Below are 19,083 nucleotides of genomic sequence, written 5' to 3'. Positions count from 1 at the left end.
AATAGGTAAGAAGAATATTTTGTCTACTTATATAGTTTTAGTTGTCTTATCAGAGTCTGATACCCACTTGGATCTCAATACTCATTGAAGAATAAATATATTAATAAATGCCATATTCCCATAGTGTCCAATATAGCTATTCTCTATAATCTAAATGAAATAATTTATGACCTATATCCTGAGTCCTTTTAAATTTTTACTTTTCCTTACATTATAAGCAGTCAAGAGTCCATCTTCACCTGAATCTAGGCTAAAATTTCATGAATATACAGTGGTTAATTAAAATAATGGAAGTGGAAATATCCAATATATTCATTACGATTTTTAGGACAGCAAAACTATATATCTACCATGTGATTGATACAGTTTTGCAAGTTGTTAGTTGTTTTTTCAACCACAATTCACCTTGATCAAATAAGACTGGAAAATATTACTTTAAGTTTTAAAAACAAGGTTTATCAATATCTACCTATATATATACATATATAGGTATACTTATTATAGAAATTTAATATAAAACATTTTCCAAATTTTGATCATAAAATTCCCGTATACATGTGGTTCATTTTTATAGGATTGAAGTAATGCATAATCTTCAAATAGTACAACAGTCTTCCCTCTTATTCTTATTCCTGAATGCTGCTTCTCATATCAAGAATTGGGGGCTATTTCTACTCTTCTTACATCTGGGCCCACCACAACTTGCTTTGGGTAACAAACTTCAGCAAAATCAGTCTTCCTGGACTTTTGTGTGTAGGTCTTATGAGGATTGGAAGCTATTGCTTCTTTTAAGCCCAGCTGCAATGCTATAAGCATATCCAGGCAGCACTTTTGAATGTTCTCTCTATTGCAGTCCAAACAAAAATTGTTATCTACAAATAAGGGAAAACTTGCAGAAAGTAGTTAATGATAACTTCATTTTGTTTTTTCTCTCTCAAACTACATTTTCTGTTCAGGTTATGGCATTTTTAAGTTATTTTGAGTAAGGAAAATATAGCATATACTATCTTCAATTATCATCCATTTATGTATATTATCTGGCATGCCTTTCAGTTGCCTGAAAAAAGTTGATAAAATATAAGCAAGTCCTCACTACCAAAAGGAATGGCAAAACAGATTAGGAAAACTTTTACTTCATAATGGAAGTAGAAGAAGCATATAAAATCATATGGAGAGCTAAGCTAAAGACTCATTGACTCAGGGTCTAATAAAAGGGCAGAATTTTTATCATTACATTAATTATTATACTATGAACTGTAACAATTATATGAAGCAAAATGCTAAGTTCAAGAAGAATTTAAGAAAAATATTTATATAGAAATAATTATATTCAAGAGACTGTATTTGTTTTACTTACTTTTTTTTCTATAACCCTCAGTTAGTAGAAGTCAGAGAATGTAATTTTCAGATTCTATACACCTTCAATTGTTCTAGTCTCTGAATACTACACACCCTCTCATAACTCCTAATAATTTAAATATAAAAAACCAAGGGTCTATAATTCATATAATCATCTTATCAACATTATATACGTTATAATGAATTAGGGCCACTTGAATCAGGATCAGCCAGTAATTCTGCTAAGGTTTAACACACAGGAAATCTTGTGAAGGACAATCATTCCCCTAAACTATTGGTCCAAAAGAATCTCTAACTCCTATCATCAATGAGAAGGGGAATAATTGGACTCACTCACTTATAAAATCATAAGATTTTAAGCATTTATAATAAAATTTCTGAAAATGCAAAATATAAAACGTCTTCATCAAAAACATAGACAATTATTAAAAATGAAAGTATCTGGGATCTGTCAAGAAACCTGCTTTGAAAACAAGCAACACAATTAATTCAGATGCACTTTGACTTTTTAGCCTTCTGAGAATTACAATGACTCTCTTATGAAGTGACTGTGAAGGGGTATTTCTATAATATGATAAATTCCTCTGCAAATTTTGTTTAAAAAAGCTTTAAAAAAACTTTTCAAATTTTCTGATTTATTTTGTAAGGCAACCATTTCAATTTAATGAAATCTATGTTCTTTTTAAACTAAACTTTGAGAAACTGAATTAAATTTCCCCAAAATTCATTGGTATGAAATCTGTTTTGTTTCTAAAGACAATTATTTTAAGTTACTTATTTTAGATGTTGCCTTGTATTCTTCTGTAAGTGGTATATTCATATGTTATGACCAAATATGCATGTAGTAGGTGGAAAAGCTTTGCTATGAAATTACTGGCAGCAAGATATATTACATGTTCTTGATCTGGAGAATAATATAATGTCTATTGAATGTTTGCATAAAATAAGTTTTGCATTTGTGTGAAGAAACTATTGTAACAAGAGCTTAGAGGCAAGGGCCACTACCACACATGTAAAAGAAGCAAACAACCAAAAAAAAAAAAAACTTTAATAATTCAACATTAGGTATAATGATAAACTCATTCAATAACTATAAAAAGAAAAATTAAAGAAATAAAAAAGGAAGAAATAAAAAGAAAAAAAATGGGCACGACTTAGTGACCAAAGAAATCAAGGAGTTAGTGATAATTGTGAAAAGGGTAAAACACAAGTGATTTGAAGATTACAGACTTATGAGGCTGAAGTAGATCTAACGAGATCTCTGTAAACAAAAGGGAGATCTATTTTTCAAAGTTATTCTATAATCCTTTGACTCAGCCTTTTCTAAGATTAAGAGAATTACTTTCAACTATTCCTTTCGCTTGATTAATAGAAACTGTAAATCCACTCAAGAAAGATAATTTTCACTCTTTTGGAGTTAGAATGTTAAGAAATGGGTTTAGAAAATGGGAAGATAAAAAGTGGAATATGATTCATTATAGTAAGGAAATCTTAATAATAGTGAGATTTAAAGTATTCAAAATGTTAAAATTATCTTCAAATATATAAACTGTCCATATGTAATTAAGTAAATATTCCTACCTATATATTGTGTTGGAAGTTTGGGATCAATCTGATTACAGTTTATTATTTTAAGCCTATACACAGAAATACTACAAGATGTAAAAATCATATAGATCCCAGTAATGGTATATTCACATTATTTTGTCTCAGAATGGTTAAGCCCTTATAATTTAGGAATTGAAAGCCCACAATTGTGGTAGAACCCCATATTTCACCTTCAACAAACATGAAAACAATGCCAAATTGTAGATCCCACCTCCTTTGTAATGTGTAAATATAGCTCTTTACAAAATTTTTAGAGAAATAATAAGGTAATTTCTTCATTGAACACCACCAAAATGAATTTACGCGTTAGGGAGGATCTTTTGTTTACTGGAGAAATTTCACGGGCTATAGACTTGTGATATTAAGCTATTTCCATATTCTTTTAATGGTTTCTCAGATAAGGCTTTGTACGGCAAATATTGTACTTCTCACATTTTTATGTTCTAGATTAAAAAAAAAAACATGAAAATTGTCTTATATGTTGTCTTCAAGGGTTTAAAACATTTCTTTAATTTTTTCCACAAGTTTTCTGGGAGGTACAAGCAGCTTATTCAAGGCTTTGAAATTATTCACACAAGTCATTTATTGCTTTCTTTGCTAAAGGATGCTAAAATTCTTCCCCTTTCTCTTTTGATTGCTTTTTTCCCTCTTTTTTGATTATTCCCTTGTTGGACAATTTTTCATGCTTCTAAGAAATATAAGGCTATTTTATCACAGAAGAATATGCATAATTATACAGAACATATTTCAATTTATTTAACCTTTTCCCAGATAAAGTCCAGCAACAGCTTTTAAAGTATGCCCTAGTTGATACTACGCCTACATTGAACTTTCAAGATATGTCTTATGATACAGAGCCATTTAAGGAGTGTATCTTTGTGTGTGTGGATTTTAAGGAACGGTTTAGTTACTATCTTCTTTTGCCAATTAGTCTTCACTGTATAATCTGTGTGCACATATAAACAACATACATTTAAAAATCACATTAAGCAAATGAGCACTTTGCAAATACAATTTTTTTCATCAGTGCTTATATTTATTGTAATTGCTCACTATATTTAGATGACAAAATAATTTAAACTGGCTATTGAAGTAAACTTTATTTTTCTAATTTGTAATACCCAATTAATCATTTATTCACTTTATTAAAGAACATTTTTCTACTGTATTTGTGGATGCCTAAATTCAGTAAAAATTAGATGTAACTAATTTCCAGATTTTAATATTAAAACTTGGGTATTTTAATACTAACCACATATATACCAATATTCATAATGTTAGGTCTTCAAAACAAGCAAACATTAGTTCAGGAACTTATAAGAATTACCTTTTGGTTTTGGATGTTTCTCTTCCAGGTGGGATTAAGTAGAATATGGGTCTTGCTCTTACTCTAATGCAACTACTTTTGTCATTTATCTCCCTTTAATCATGTTTTTTCCTATAGTAAAGAATTTGCCTTTTTCTATCTATTTGAAAGTCTATCAATTTTTAATGGATGATTCTTGGTAAACATAATTGATCTCCTATTTATAGGACCTTAAATATGTGATTCAGAGTAAAGAGAATATCTTATTGAATAAAGTGAAAGAATGACAACAATTTAGTTGTCTTTATATTGCAAAAATAAAATGCATTTTTATTTGTAAGTAAATAATTCAGGACTCTTCAGTGTTACTTGAAGTTTGGAATTCAGAAAAAAATCACTATACATATATTTATGTGTTCTTCATTTAATTAGGATAATAAATTTTGTAACTATTTGTTACTAGAAGAAAACTCTGATTATTTTGAAATACATGCATAGCTGGTTAACAGCCTAGAGTGAGGCAAGAGGGGAGACAATAGCAAGGTACTCTTTTGGTGGCAATTTATTTTAATTCTAAATTAAAGATATTAAATAAATTAGATTAATATATCTATTCATTTAAAGTTTTAATAAATAATGTAATTTCATTCTTACCAACTTTAAAGAACTCATGTTGCCTCCCCCCAAAATTAAATAATTATCCTATAACGGGAGGATATTTTACTAATGATTCTGCTCTTTTTCACTGATTAGATATAAGATGTAAAAAAATGATTTCTCTAGATGTAGATGTACATCACCTGCAGCATGTATTTTCAAGTCCAGATATCTGCCAAAATCTGCCAGATACAATTCACATCTGATTAATCCTTTGAATTCAAACTTGCTCATAAATAATATGACTTCATGGTAAAAAAAATCATTGGAAGAAATTCTATGATTTATTATTATGAGGTCACCTATATTATAGGATTTATTTGATATCAGACAAAAGATAAACCAGAATGTTAGACTCCAGGCCATGATTACTGTAGTACCACCATTCCCCCCCCCCGATCCCTTGTTATGATAGCCCAGAGATGTAAGTGCTCCATAGTTTACATGGCACCAGCACAATCATCTTATTTGATTCTCAAAACCACCTAATGAGGAAGACTTATGATAGCCCAGACTTCCAGATAAGGCTTCCAAAAATAACAGAGTTTAATCTATGTGAACCTAACCCTTATGATTATGGTTTATTATAGATAATTTCTGTTATAGGTCAATTTTTTTAATAGCCAATCAAAATCAAGTATGCAGGAGAATAATAATAGCCTTATCAGTACAAAGACAAAAGTGCCAGAAAAACCTGACTTTCATTTACATTTTGGTTTGGTTTTGTTATTACTGTTTTTCATGTATTTTTGGTATTTTCTTAAAATTTTTTTCTCCTAGCCTGGACAGTCACATTGGAAATCATTGATAGTAAAAACAAAACAATAATTTTCTTAAAATTTTGTCAACCATTGGTCTTTGATCATTAAGAAAATAAAATAAATAATCCCATTTACCATCACATCAAAAAAATTAAAATTATTTTGGATAGAAATAAACCTACCTAATGAGACAAAAGACCTGTACTCCAAAAAAATATAGGACACTGATGAAAGAAATTGAAGACAACACAAACAGATGGAAAGATATACTGTGTTCTTGGACTGAAAGAATCAGTATTATTAAAATGACCACACTACCCAATTGACAGCTTCAATGCAATCCCTAACAAAATACCAATTGCATTTTTCACAGAACTAGAACAAATAATTTAAAGTTTGTATGGAAACACAAACGACTGCAAATAGTCAAAACAATCTTGAGAAAGCAGAACAGAGCTGGAGGAATCATGCTCCCTGACTTCAGACTATACTACAAAGCTACAGTAATCAAAACAGTATGGTACTGGCACAAAAAAAGACAGAACAGAGAGCACAGAAATGAACCCATGCACTTATGGTCAACTCATCTATGACAAAGGAGGCAAGAATATACAATAGGGAAGAGATAATCTCTTCAAAAAGTGGTGCTTGGAAAACTGGACAGTTACATGTCAAAGAATGAAATTAGAACATTCTCTAACACCGTACACAAAAATAAACTCAAAATGGATTAAAGCTCTAAATGTAAGACCTGAAACCATAAAATTCCTGGAAGGAAACATAGGCAAGACACTTTTGACATAAATTGTAGCAATCTTTTTTTGGATCTGTTTCCTAAAGCAAAGGAAATAAAAGCAAAAATAAACAAATGGAACCTAATTAAACTTAAAAGTGTTTGCACAGCAAAGGAAACTATTGACAATACAAAAAGACAACCTACTGAATGAGAGAAAATATTTGCAAATGATATGACTGATAAGGGATTAATATTCAAGATATATAAACAGCTCAACCATGAAAAACAAACATCCTGATTAAATAATAGGCAGAAGACCTGAATAGACATTTCTCCAAAGAGGACATACAGATGGCCAACAGGAACATGAAAAGGTGCTCAACATAACTAATCATCAGGGAAATGCAAATCAAAACCACAATGAGATATCACCTCACACCTGTCAAAAGGTTATCATCAAAAAAGAACACAAAAAACAAATGTTGGCGAGGATGTGGAGAAAAGCAAACCCTCATACACTGCTGGTGAGAATGTAAATTGGTTCAGTCACTGTGGAAACAGTTTGGAGGTTCCAGAAAAAATAAAAACAGAACTACCAGGTGATCCATGGAGCCTGATGATTCTTAATAAATAACTTATCTGCTGGAGCCTACCTTATCTCATTAGTAAATTGGGGAAAACAAGAGTTTTGCTTAGGTTTGTTGGGGAGATTACAAATCCTGTGCAGAAAACATGTGGTTTATAAAAGGAGATTGATTATTTAAAATAATACATTGTGTGATACATGTTGAGTAAAGAATACAAAATCCTGTGGCGTGTTTCACACGTTACTCAACAAATACATTCCCCAAACTTAGAAACTAATATTGTTCATTGATGTAAAAAAAAAAAAAAAAAGGAATTTACTTAAAACCCTTTTATTTCATCTCTTTCTATAATTGTTATTGCAATGTTCCAGCATGTGTAAGCAATCACAGAATGAGGAATGAGAGAGAATTAACCATCATTGTCGAAGTTTAATTCCATTATGATATAAACTCCACAAGAACAGTGTCTTGGTCAGTCTTTCCCAGGACAAGAGAACTGATTTGTTTAGCTGGTGCCTTTGGTTTGAAGAAACTGAACTTGCCTGGATCAGCTTATTCAGAGTTCTATCTTTTAGTTCTCCCTGTCTGCAAATAAGAATTGTAATAGGGGGGAGGTGGAGAGAGGTTTGGGGGAAAGAGATGGTATTAAGTTTACTTCAGAAATCACAGAATTAGTGACTTCTCTGGCTGTAGATCTAAACTGTGTTTTCTATAATAATTTTCACACACACACAGAAAATAGCTAATGCTTTTCATAACCCAGTTTACTCAATTCTTTGGATCTATCCCTACTGTGCTAGGGAACAAGAGTTTATTTAAACACAATATTTTATTGAAATTGTCTAGTTCTATTTTTTCTTTTCTTTCTTTCCTTTTTTTTCAGTATAACACAATCATCCAAATTGGAAATTATGGTTCTCAATTTACAGGTAACTTGAGAAAGAAAAATTCGATGAAGAACATAATAGTTTTCTTCCTAAAAACTGAACAAGTTAGATAAATATATATTAATATATTCTTATCCCCAGTTATCTGGTGTTTTATGCTACCATAAAATTATGTGTTATCCTGATATCATCATTAGGATCAGAATCAGAACAACACAAAAGATTCTACTTATCATTATCACTGTAGTTTTAGTATGAATTAGTTGCTAAGGCCAAAAATGCAAACCCTGTGATTCTCCAGAGATAGAGACAACATCAGAAGATTCATAGAGTCAGAGACAGTAGAGGAAAAATCAATAGATGGAGAATCAAATAGACTGAGTACTACTGAAGACTGAAGAAAGAAAAACAATAAAGTTCCTGCCTTATTTTTTCAATCACCTACTTCAGTCTGTTAACAAAAAATTACGTCATATTATTAGTTTGATATTGATATTACAATGCTGTTTTCATTTAAATATGTTTGAAATAGAGAAGATCTCTACTTGGCTTAACTTAATGCTATTATATTTCTTAATTAAGAAATGCCTTGTATGCTAGGCTTTACATATTCAAAAAATAATAAAAAATATGTCACATAGTAGATGAATTTACATCTAGCTCTGTGTTCTGTACTACTTTCTGAATAGTTATAAACCAATTGTGATGACAGATGGACTATCTTATCAGAGGGTGAATATAAGTTTCCCCCATCAATCTACTTCCATTTGAGAAGCAGTTGTCAGAGTAAAGAATCCTCTTTGGATTTTCAATTTCTCCCATCTTCTATATATTGGTCCTGGAAAAACTGAGCCTGTCAACTTTGGAAGAGGGCAACTGTTCCTTATTGGCCAAATGGCATTTTAAGTTGAAAATTGAGAATTCTGGCTACAGTTTGGAAGACTACAATGGTAAAATGAACTATTTTGTGTAACATTCAACAAGGTGAAATTCAGACCACATGAAATAAAATCCAAAGTAATGTAAATTAAGTCATATTCACTGAGAATTACATGAGAAATTAAACTCTAATTTATAAAATAAACATAAATTAAATAATTAAAACTACATTCACAAAATAATTTGTATAAGCTATCCATATTTTATTCAGACAATATTGAAAGTTATTATAAGATAATGGCTATAATTTCCTGTGCTATGCAATATATCCTTGTTGCTTATGTATTTTATTTTATTTTTTTATTTATTTATTTTTTTTTAAAGGAATTCCTTTTATTTTTATTATTTATTTATTTATTTAGTTTTGGCTGTGTTGGGTCTTCGTTTCTGTGCTAGGGCTTTCTCTAGTTGCGGCAAGCGGGGGCCACTCTTCATCGCGGTGCGCGGGCCTCTCACTATCGCGGCCTTTCGTTGCGGAGCACAGGCTCCAGACGCGCAGGCTCAGTAATTGTGGCTCACGGGCCTAGTTGCTCCGGGGCATGTGGGATCTTCCCAGACCAGGGCTCGAACGCGTGTCCCCTGCTTTGGCAGGCAGATTCTCAACCACTGCGCCACCAGGGAAGCCCGCTTATGTATTTTATACATAGTAGTTTGATTCTCTTAATCTCATACCCTTAATTTGCCCATCCCCACTTCCCTCTCCCCTTTGATAGCCACTAGTTTGTTTTCTATACCTGTGATTCTGTTTCTTTTTTTACATACACTTGTTTGTATTATTTTTTTAGATTCCACCTATAAGTGATGCCGTTCAGTATTTATCTGTCTGACTGACTTATTTCACTAAGCATAATAACCTCTAGGTCCATCTATGTTGCTGTAAATGGTAGAATTCCATGCTTTTTATGGTGGTATAATATTCCATTTTAGATAGGTAGGTAGATAGATGATAGAGAGAGAGAGAGAGAGAGAGAGAGAGAGATAATTTCACATGTTTATCCATTTGTCTGTTGATAGAATCTTGAGTTGCTTCCCTATCTTGGCTATTGTAAATAGTGCTGCTATGAACACTAGGGCACATATATACTGTCAAATTAGTGTTTTTGTTTTTTCCAAATATATACCCAGGAATGGAATTGCTGGATCATGTGGTAGTTTCTATATTTATGTTTTCAAGAACCTCCATACTGTTTTCTATAGTGCCTATACCAATTTACACTTCCACCAACAGTATGCAAGCATTCCTTGTTGGTCACATAAATTGTAAATATTTTCACTACTCTGTAGGTTGTCTTTTAATCTAGTTGATGTTTTCCCTTCCTGTGCAAAATCTTTTAAGTTTAATTAGGTCCCATTTGTTTATTTTTGTTTTTATTTCTTTTGCCTTAGAAGACAGATCCAAAAAAATATTGTTATGATTTATATCAAAGAGTGTTCTGCATATGTTCTCTTCTAGGAGTTTTATGGTTTCAGGTCTTACATTTAGGTCTTTAATTCATTTTGAGCTTATTTTTGTATATGGTGTGAAGAAATGTCCTAATCTCATTCTTTTACATGTAGCTGTTCAATTTTCCCAGTACTGCTTATTGAAGAGACTATCTTTTCCCAATTGTATATTCTTGCCTCCTTTGTCATAGATTAATTGGCCACAGGTACATGGGTTTATTTCTGGTCTTTCTATTCTGTTCCATTGATCTATGGGTCTGTTTTTGTGCCAGTAACACACTGTTTTGACTACTGTAGCTTTAAGTATAGCTTGAAGTCTGGGAGCATGGTATTTCTAATTTCTTTTTCCTGAAGATTTTTTTTGGCAGTTCAGTACCGTCTTGTAATACTTTGACTACATCTATAGATGGCAAGCCACATTGATTTTGTTTATTTCTGATATTTGTTTTTTTGTTTCTTTTTCTGAAAGCAATCTCATTTATTTAATTCTATATTCTCTCACCATTTCCCTCATAGAATATATATTTGACCCTTAAAAATGTGAGTTTGAAATACCTAGAGTCACTTAAATAGATCACTTAAATGGGGAAATTTTTCAACAGTAAATACTACAGTACTACACCGTTCATGGTTGGTTGAATCTGAAGATGTGGAGGAACCGTTGATGTTGATGCAGAAGGACGACTATAAAATATACTCAGATTAACCCCCATGTTTTTCAAGAGTCAATTGTAGTATATTATGGTATCTGCATCACAGTATTGTTTGAATATAAAATATTGAAGAGACTGATTCAATAATAGGATAATTGTTACAAAATAATAATGTATATTCAGTTATAAGCATGGTAATTAGGTATGTTTGTTAAAAATATGCATATTATATGATTATTTTATAAAATAATGATAAATGTAAGTCTAAATTTTGTACATAAAATATCAAAACATATTTTAAGTAAAAAACTGAATAGTGAAAAATTAATAATATGCAACATTTTTGAGGATTTTAAATCCAAGTTTTAATTTTTTTTAAGTGTATAAAACACAGTTTTTATATTGGTTGGAACATGTCATTAATACACAAGGCAGACTATATCTTTCTGCATGTTTTACTATTAGATCTTTAGAGATGATGATCTTACATTGTGCTATATGCAACCAGGAATAAATTGTTCATTTCTCTTTACTATCATGAAATGGTCTTAGTGTTTACATTAAAAGCTAAAGCACAACCAGTTACCAGAATGGATGAAAGTTAAGAGTGTACCTCATCATTGCTTAGTAGAACATAAAACTTGCAGTTAATTGTTATAGTCCTGGTAGTTTTCCTAAAGCCTAAGTTTCCTTAGTGCAACATGGAAAGAATAAGTGCTCTTCAGAGTTATAAAGAATTTTAAAGGGGGGAAGAAAAACTTTGTCATCCTAAGACCTGGGAGTTGATTAAGCCCTTCTGTTTGATTTCTAGTTATATGTAAGTAAAATATAGAAACAATTACAAAAGTTACAACCTCATTTGAAAACAAGAAAGGGAAAGAAAAACTGTAGGCCAGAAATGCAAAGTTCTTCCTTAAAACACATGTGCACAGTAACATTAAGAAATTAGAGTAGAGACCTGGCATGGATGTGGGTTGCTGAAATGTGATGTTAATGCCTGGCCAGAAAGAGGAGCCACAACCGCATTGCAGAAAGCTGGAACCAAGTTTGCTGAACAAAGCTAGATAGAGACTGCATACCTCACTCATATGATCCAGGGTTTAAGGCTAGAAAGAAGTCATTTGTCCAGATAAACAGCAAAAAATAGTGTCACTCTGGGACCTGACCTCTAATATCATTTTTGAAAATAATTTGCCTAGAGTCATTAAAATTGAAATCTTGGAGTTATAGTTGGCTCTTCTTTCTCTCATGTACAATATCCAAATATGAGTGAATTCCATATGTTCTACCTTCAAAATATATTTAAAATGCAACTAATTATTACTATTCCACATTATCATCCTAGACCAAGCCATGATGATAGTCTCTTACCTAGAATATTGGAATACACTCCTAAATGATCTCCCTACCTACATCTTTGTTACAAACAGTCTATTCTCCACGCTTTCTAGAGCCATCCTTTTAAAACAAGTCAGATCATAAAACCCTATAGAACTGACCAACAGCATTTTACACTACAGAAAAAAGGGCAAATTTCTTTCAATTACTTTTTAAAAACCTAAATGATCTGCTTCTTCTATCCAGCTACCTCTCCAAATACATCCCCTCCCATTCTGACATCACTCACTGTACTCTGTCTTGACTGGGCTTTTTTTAATTTCATGAAGTTTGTTACTCACTACAAGGTGAGAACATAGAAACATGTATATAATGAGCTTTTGAACATTGGCAGATAATTTCCAGGGCCTTAGGATTTAACCATGTCTTTTGGGACTAGAATGAAAGATCACTATGAGTGAATTAACAAAAAGACCTTTCCTGAATACCCTAGTACAGGAAACCCTCTAAATATTTCAGTCACTGTCAATTTCACAATCAATGTGATGACTTTTGATTTGTCACCTTGGATAGGCTTCATTCCCCATTTATTCAATCAAACACAAATCTAGGTGTTGCCGTGAAGGGATTTTTCAGATGTAATTAAAGGCCCTGAGTTGAATTTAAGTAAGAGATTATCCAGAACAGTCTGAGTGGGCCTGACTTAATCAGTTGGAAGGCCTTAAAACTGAGGTTACCCTGAGATAGACAAGAAATCCTGTGCACAACAAATTCAGCTCATGACTGTGGCATTTGAGCCTCCCTGTAATCTCCTTCTGACTGCTTGACCTATAGATTTCAGACCTGCTTAGCCAGCCCCCACAATTGTATAAGCCAACACTTCTAATGATTTAAATATATATGGATTATATATATTTATAAAAGTTAAATATGTTTGTGCATAGATACCATATGTGTATGTAGTATTTTTACAGGCATACATAGCTTATCCTACTATGCCAAAACTTGATTGATATAATCACAGGGCAAGAATAACTTGAATCCTTTATTTTTCTGATTATTGTCTTTCTTCTACAGCCAATTATGAGATCCATGTGGGGAGAAATCATATCTGTCTTTTCCCTTACCAAATGTATATCACTTAATCACTTAACATTAGTCAATATGCTACAGTATCAAATTGACTGTGAAACTCAGTGGTTAAATATAACAAATATTTTATACTCATGAAGGTCTTCTGAGAATTAGAAGGATCTTTAGAACTACATTATTCCAATCAATTACTCATGAATCTAGACTGCTTTCATTTTGCAGTCCTGTAAGATCAATGGTTGCTTTTAGATCTCCCAGAAGGGAATATAATGAAAGAGTTGTCACTTTGTGGCTGTAAGTAATTTCACTCAGAAGTGATACATGGCCCTGCCCAATTTCAAAGAGGCTGGAGGAATATGCAGAAATGTGGGTATGTTAGGGGCACTGTATATATCTGTAATATTTAGTAAATGACTGAAGCATATTAGGCACTAAATAATTGTTTATATAGCAAATGAATTAGTGAAAAATATTAATATTTCCTCCACAAAAATATGCTGATTTCTTGATAATTTGACTAATATTTGATGATGATATATATTCTTTAAATACAACTCTTCTTTTACAATAAGTTGCAAAGCAGTTTAATTTAGTATGCTAATTTCAAAAATATGGTTCACTACATGTAGAGTTCTTCTTTACACACTATATTTGGGAGCTATTCTATATGTAGTATTTAAGTATTTATACTATGACCCTAAATAGTGCCCCAACTATGTAGAAAAATCTTTGAGGTGTTTCAGGCTATTTTCTCTGGGAAACTTAGTGACAGGCACTCTATTCATACTCATAATGAGAATAGGCCTTCTAAACATCCAGCTTCTTTCCTGGTGCACACTTAAAGTAGATCTTGAGGTTTATAAACACTTTTGTCACTGTTGACCTGACTAGGAAATATGATATAAATTATAGTTGCATACTATTCAATGAGAGTGTTTGAAAATACAGATTGAAATTAAATTCCAGCTCTGTTATTTCCTGATTGTGAGATACTAGTCAAGTTATCTATAGGAATATTGAGACAGGTTGAGGGAATTTATTGAAATATTTTTAACACTACTTGGCACAAATTAAAGATTTCAAAAAGTTAAGTATTAGTGTATAAAAACAGAAAAAGATTAGCTTTATAATTATTGTCATTGGAATTGAATCATGTAGCTTGGACTTAGTTTCATATTGTACAATTTTGATCAGGTGTGAATGATTATAACCTGACTAATTAATAATTATATCAATCTATTTGAATATTTTAATTATTTGTAGGGCTGATTCCACTATTCAGTAATTTGACTTTATAAAACCATCATTCTATTAAAATGAAGCTGTGTAATCTAATCAATCTTCCTCTGTTAAAGAGGCAAATTTCGCATTTCCTCTAGTAGTATCATCAAAATTATCCTTGTAAACACACATGTATGGGAATGTGTGTGAGTGGAAAATTTATATAAAATATATGAATGCCCTTTCCTAGCTCTATTTTGTATAGAGTACAGCTTAAAAATAAAATGATTTTTATTGTCTGCTAATTATTTTATCCATGAGAATGCTAAGGAGTTAATGTTCTATAATTTGATAACTGTATCCATTAACTAAGTTTTCACTAATTTACTTATATCTCAGATACATTCAAGAGAAAATACAAAATTTCCCAGAAGGAAGAATAGTAGTCAGATGTAACCATTTAAATGTCAAGCTTTTAAAGTTCTCATAACCAATTTGTTTTCTCTTAGCAAATCATTTTTTTGAATATTCCACACACTTCCCAATATTGGTCTTGCATTTCTTACAATGCCTAATTTGTATTATTGTACCCTATATTATTTTACTCTTTTTACTCTAATCCATAACATCAAAATGCTGAACTTTTGAGTTTTGCTTTCAAATATACATAATTACTATCCTTTAGAATTATGGCCATTTCATGTTGACTATTTATTTATTTTCCTTATAAACTATAATATATTTGACTGTAAATGAAAAACTGGTATGAATACATCATGTATCATACAGGTAAGAATTCAATAAAGCTATCTTACTTTTTTCTGATGTAAATGACTAATTAATTTTGTTATAAAATTATAATGGAATTTGACCAATATTCTCATCATGATGTAATATGTGGTATTTTAATGTGTTTAAAGTTTGCTTTAACCTTTAAGTTGGAGTCATTCATATTGGAAGGCAAAGAGCAACTGCTAGCTAAATCAAATATGTATTTCAAATAAGGATATTCCACATTGCAGTCAGGGAAACGTAGCTTTTATGATAATGCTTCAATTTTTATCAAAATTGATCCCCTTTCTAAAATGATTCCACTCAACTCACCCTACTCATTAACATGAAATATATGAAGGACATCTGTCTCTTAGGAAGCCAATAATACCTCTGTCCCTGGAGAAAACTTCATCTGAATACCAAGATATCATGGGCTGGACTGTCTAAAATATGGGGTGCAGGTGGGAAGGTCTCATTTTAATTGCTCAAAAATAACTCCATTTAAAAGTTTGAAGTGGAATTTTTACAACTTATTGAGGTCACCTTCATCTCTTACATATTAATTGAAATGATTTTTTTCATACTTGTCTTCAAGCATATAGAAGAACATTTGAAGGATCTTGTTAAGCACACTCCAGTACTTAACTATAATTTCACAGTGTTCTGAAGAATGTGATAGTGAAATATACAATTAATAAAAATGTTACATCATAGAAGATATAAAGATTTACATCAAACAAAAATCATATTCCACCTAATGCTTCCTTAATGGTAGCAGATAATTGAGACCTGCTCATTGTAAAGTTAAAAATACCATTTCCTTAAGGAACAACAGTCTGGAATGGGTTCAGAGAAAGATTAGGTAAGCAATGCACTCTGTACTTTGTCTTCATAAATCAATGAGACCATTAAAAATCAAGTGCATTAAAACACACTGTCAGATTGGGGCTATCAAATAACGATTATAAGGTTGCCATTGATTAAGTTCCAGTTTGTTACAAAAAAAAGATACTCACTTTTCTATATAAACCTCTTTTACTTCCCTTTATCTTACTATCTGAAAGATTGTACAAGTAAGCAAAAATCTCCATCCCCTTGCCAATATACCACTGAAAAACAAAATAACCATTTTAACTTAGGCAACAAAATGGTCCCAAATATTGTGTTTTGCCAGTATACAAAAGTAATTTACATTCAAAATTCTACAATAAAAAATATTATTTTCTCTGACATATGAAAATCTGCTTTTTATGCAAGGTGTATTTTGATGTTCTAGGCCATCCAAACCCCAAAGTGTCACAGATTGGCTCCATAAGAGGCCAAGCTGCCCAGCTACAATTTTACACTATCATAAAAATGAATACCCTATTGAAAACAGATTTGTGCTGAGATATTATAAAATCAACTTGAAAATACAATGTTAATATAAATGAGAGTATTTTCTTCTAGTTTACAGTTATAAATTTGTTTATATAATGTTTAAACTAATTAAGTCATTTTCCATGTAACCTTTTCTTGATAATTATATAAAATAAAAATATTAAAGAAAACACAGTATTTAGGAACAGATGCCTTGTTTTTGATCTGTCACCCTTAATTAACTATAATTAAAAGAGTATTTAATTTTAATTCTTTAATATAGGAGTTGAAAAATGATTTAAAATTCAAGATAATTTTAAGTTTTATAAAAAACACCCTGAGATATAGTTAATAAGGAAATTATATATGTATAATTATAAATATGGTTCATGTAATTGTGAAAAAATGTGCCATTTCTGTTTATAACCTATTGCTGTTAAGACCAGATCTTTCCTATTTAGGTATCCAAAGTAGCTATTTCTCTTTGATTTGACCTTAAGAAACCTATTTGATATATTATTCACCATTAAAATATGGAGGAAACTTAGAAAAACATTCATTTTATTACCAAATGGTACACTGGATATTAATGTAATAACACCTACATCAACACCAATCTCTGTTTTTCAGCATTGTGTATTAATATAAATGCTGATAATTTATACTAATAAAACTCACCCTATTATTTTTATTAATTTACTCACACTGAATGAGTGTTGTGAACAGTCAAAATTTAGAATTAAGTGTACCCCACTAATTTGGCAATGACATGGTAGAGAGCTCAGAAGTTTCTTTTGTTCTTCTTAAGCTATTTTGGACTTCAAATATACTTTGTGAAGAGAGCACAAAGCCTCTATAAAATTACATTACATTGTAGTAACATCTGTAAACAATGGTTAAGGTAAATTGCTAAATTTTCACTATTTAATCAAAGATAGAAGAGTATAGGCATTTTCTGTTCCTTGAAAATCTTTTAGTGTGTAAACCATTTTGAGCACCAACACACTACAAATTAGACAGTAAAGAACAGGAAAAAGATTTTGTTGTGGGATCAGAAATAACTAAGTACTATTTCTGGGTCAACCATTTATCAAAGTGTGATCCTGTGCAATTTGAACAATATTTTGGAATATCACTTTATGCAATTTAAAAAATAATTCCTAACTTTCAGGTTTATCATGACTAAACACAATATATTACACATATAAAAGTACTTAACACATGTTATTTTGCCATTCTTTGGATTGACATGTACACACTGCTATGTTTAGAACAGATAACAAGGACCTACTATACAGCACAGGGAACTCTGCTCAATATTCTGTAATAACCTAAATTGGAAAAGAATTTGAGAAAGAACAGATACATGTATATGTATAATCGAATCACTTTGCTGTACACTAGAATCTAACACAGCAGTGTTAATCAGCTATACTCCAATATAAAATAAAAATTAAAAAAATTAAAAATATCCAAAATGACACTGAATTTCTCATAGTAAGAACTATAGTGATATCAAACAGAGTTCACATTACTGAATTGATTTCTATGACCTTGTCAAAGTTTCTAAGACTCTCTGAATCTTTGTGTCTTTATCATAAATATGACTATAAAAAGTTGTGCCCTAAAATTTAAATGAGATACCATTTGCTAATTACCTAGTGTAAGATAGTTATAAATATTATAATAATTGTTTTTGAGTGATCTGATTTAAAATGACCATTCTCTTATTAGAATTGAAGATCAGAAGACCTTCATACTGTCATTGAAACACCACTTGAAGACTCCAATTTCTGATTTTCCAAGAAGAATTAATAATATAAAAGAAAGCACACTGAAAATGGACACACCCTAAAGACTTATTCAGACACTACTCTAGTTATCAGTATCTGTTGAACTATCACTATATTTGATGGTATCTCTTAATGTGCTTTTCTTTTCCATAATATGATAAAGAAAGTAACAGCATATTGAGAGACTGCATGAGAGATGCTATGCTAAAATTATATTCCATATAAGAATCTCTTATTTTTTCTTGAGACAAAGGGACATAAATTTGAGTGAATGTGTTCAAACTAGCAATACCAATACCATGGACTGTATTTCATAAGAGCAAAATGCCATTTACTGATGTTCTAAACAATAACAAAAAGTGGGAATAAATAGAACTACACTTATTATGCCTTCATTTATTTCTGAGTTAAAGATTTTCCTCAGATGGTTTCTATAAATATTTGAGGAAATTATACAATAGTTGGTTGATCAGCACAGAAAGAACTATCACATTGCTTTTCTTTTAAAGTTCATTTTGTGAATAAAGTGTTCAGTTTTCTGGGTAAAAGATGAAATACAACTCAAGCAGG

At 31.0% G+C, this 19,083-nt stretch overlaps 1 pseudogene; it reads right to left on the bottom strand.

Moving 5' to 3' along the window:
* Positions 1–19,083, bottom strand: part of LOC102999182 (40S ribosomal protein S6-like) — a 196,737-nt pseudogene that overhangs the window by 102,303 nt on the left and 75,351 nt on the right.

This window comes from Balaenoptera acutorostrata, chromosome 4, assembly GCF_949987535.1.
Source record: "Balaenoptera acutorostrata chromosome 4, mBalAcu1.1, whole genome shotgun sequence".
Taxonomy (NCBI): domain Eukaryota; kingdom Metazoa; phylum Chordata; class Mammalia; order Artiodactyla; family Balaenopteridae; genus Balaenoptera; species Balaenoptera acutorostrata.
Note: the sequence above shows the minus strand (reverse complement) of the source record. Positions and strands in the feature narration are given on the sequence as shown.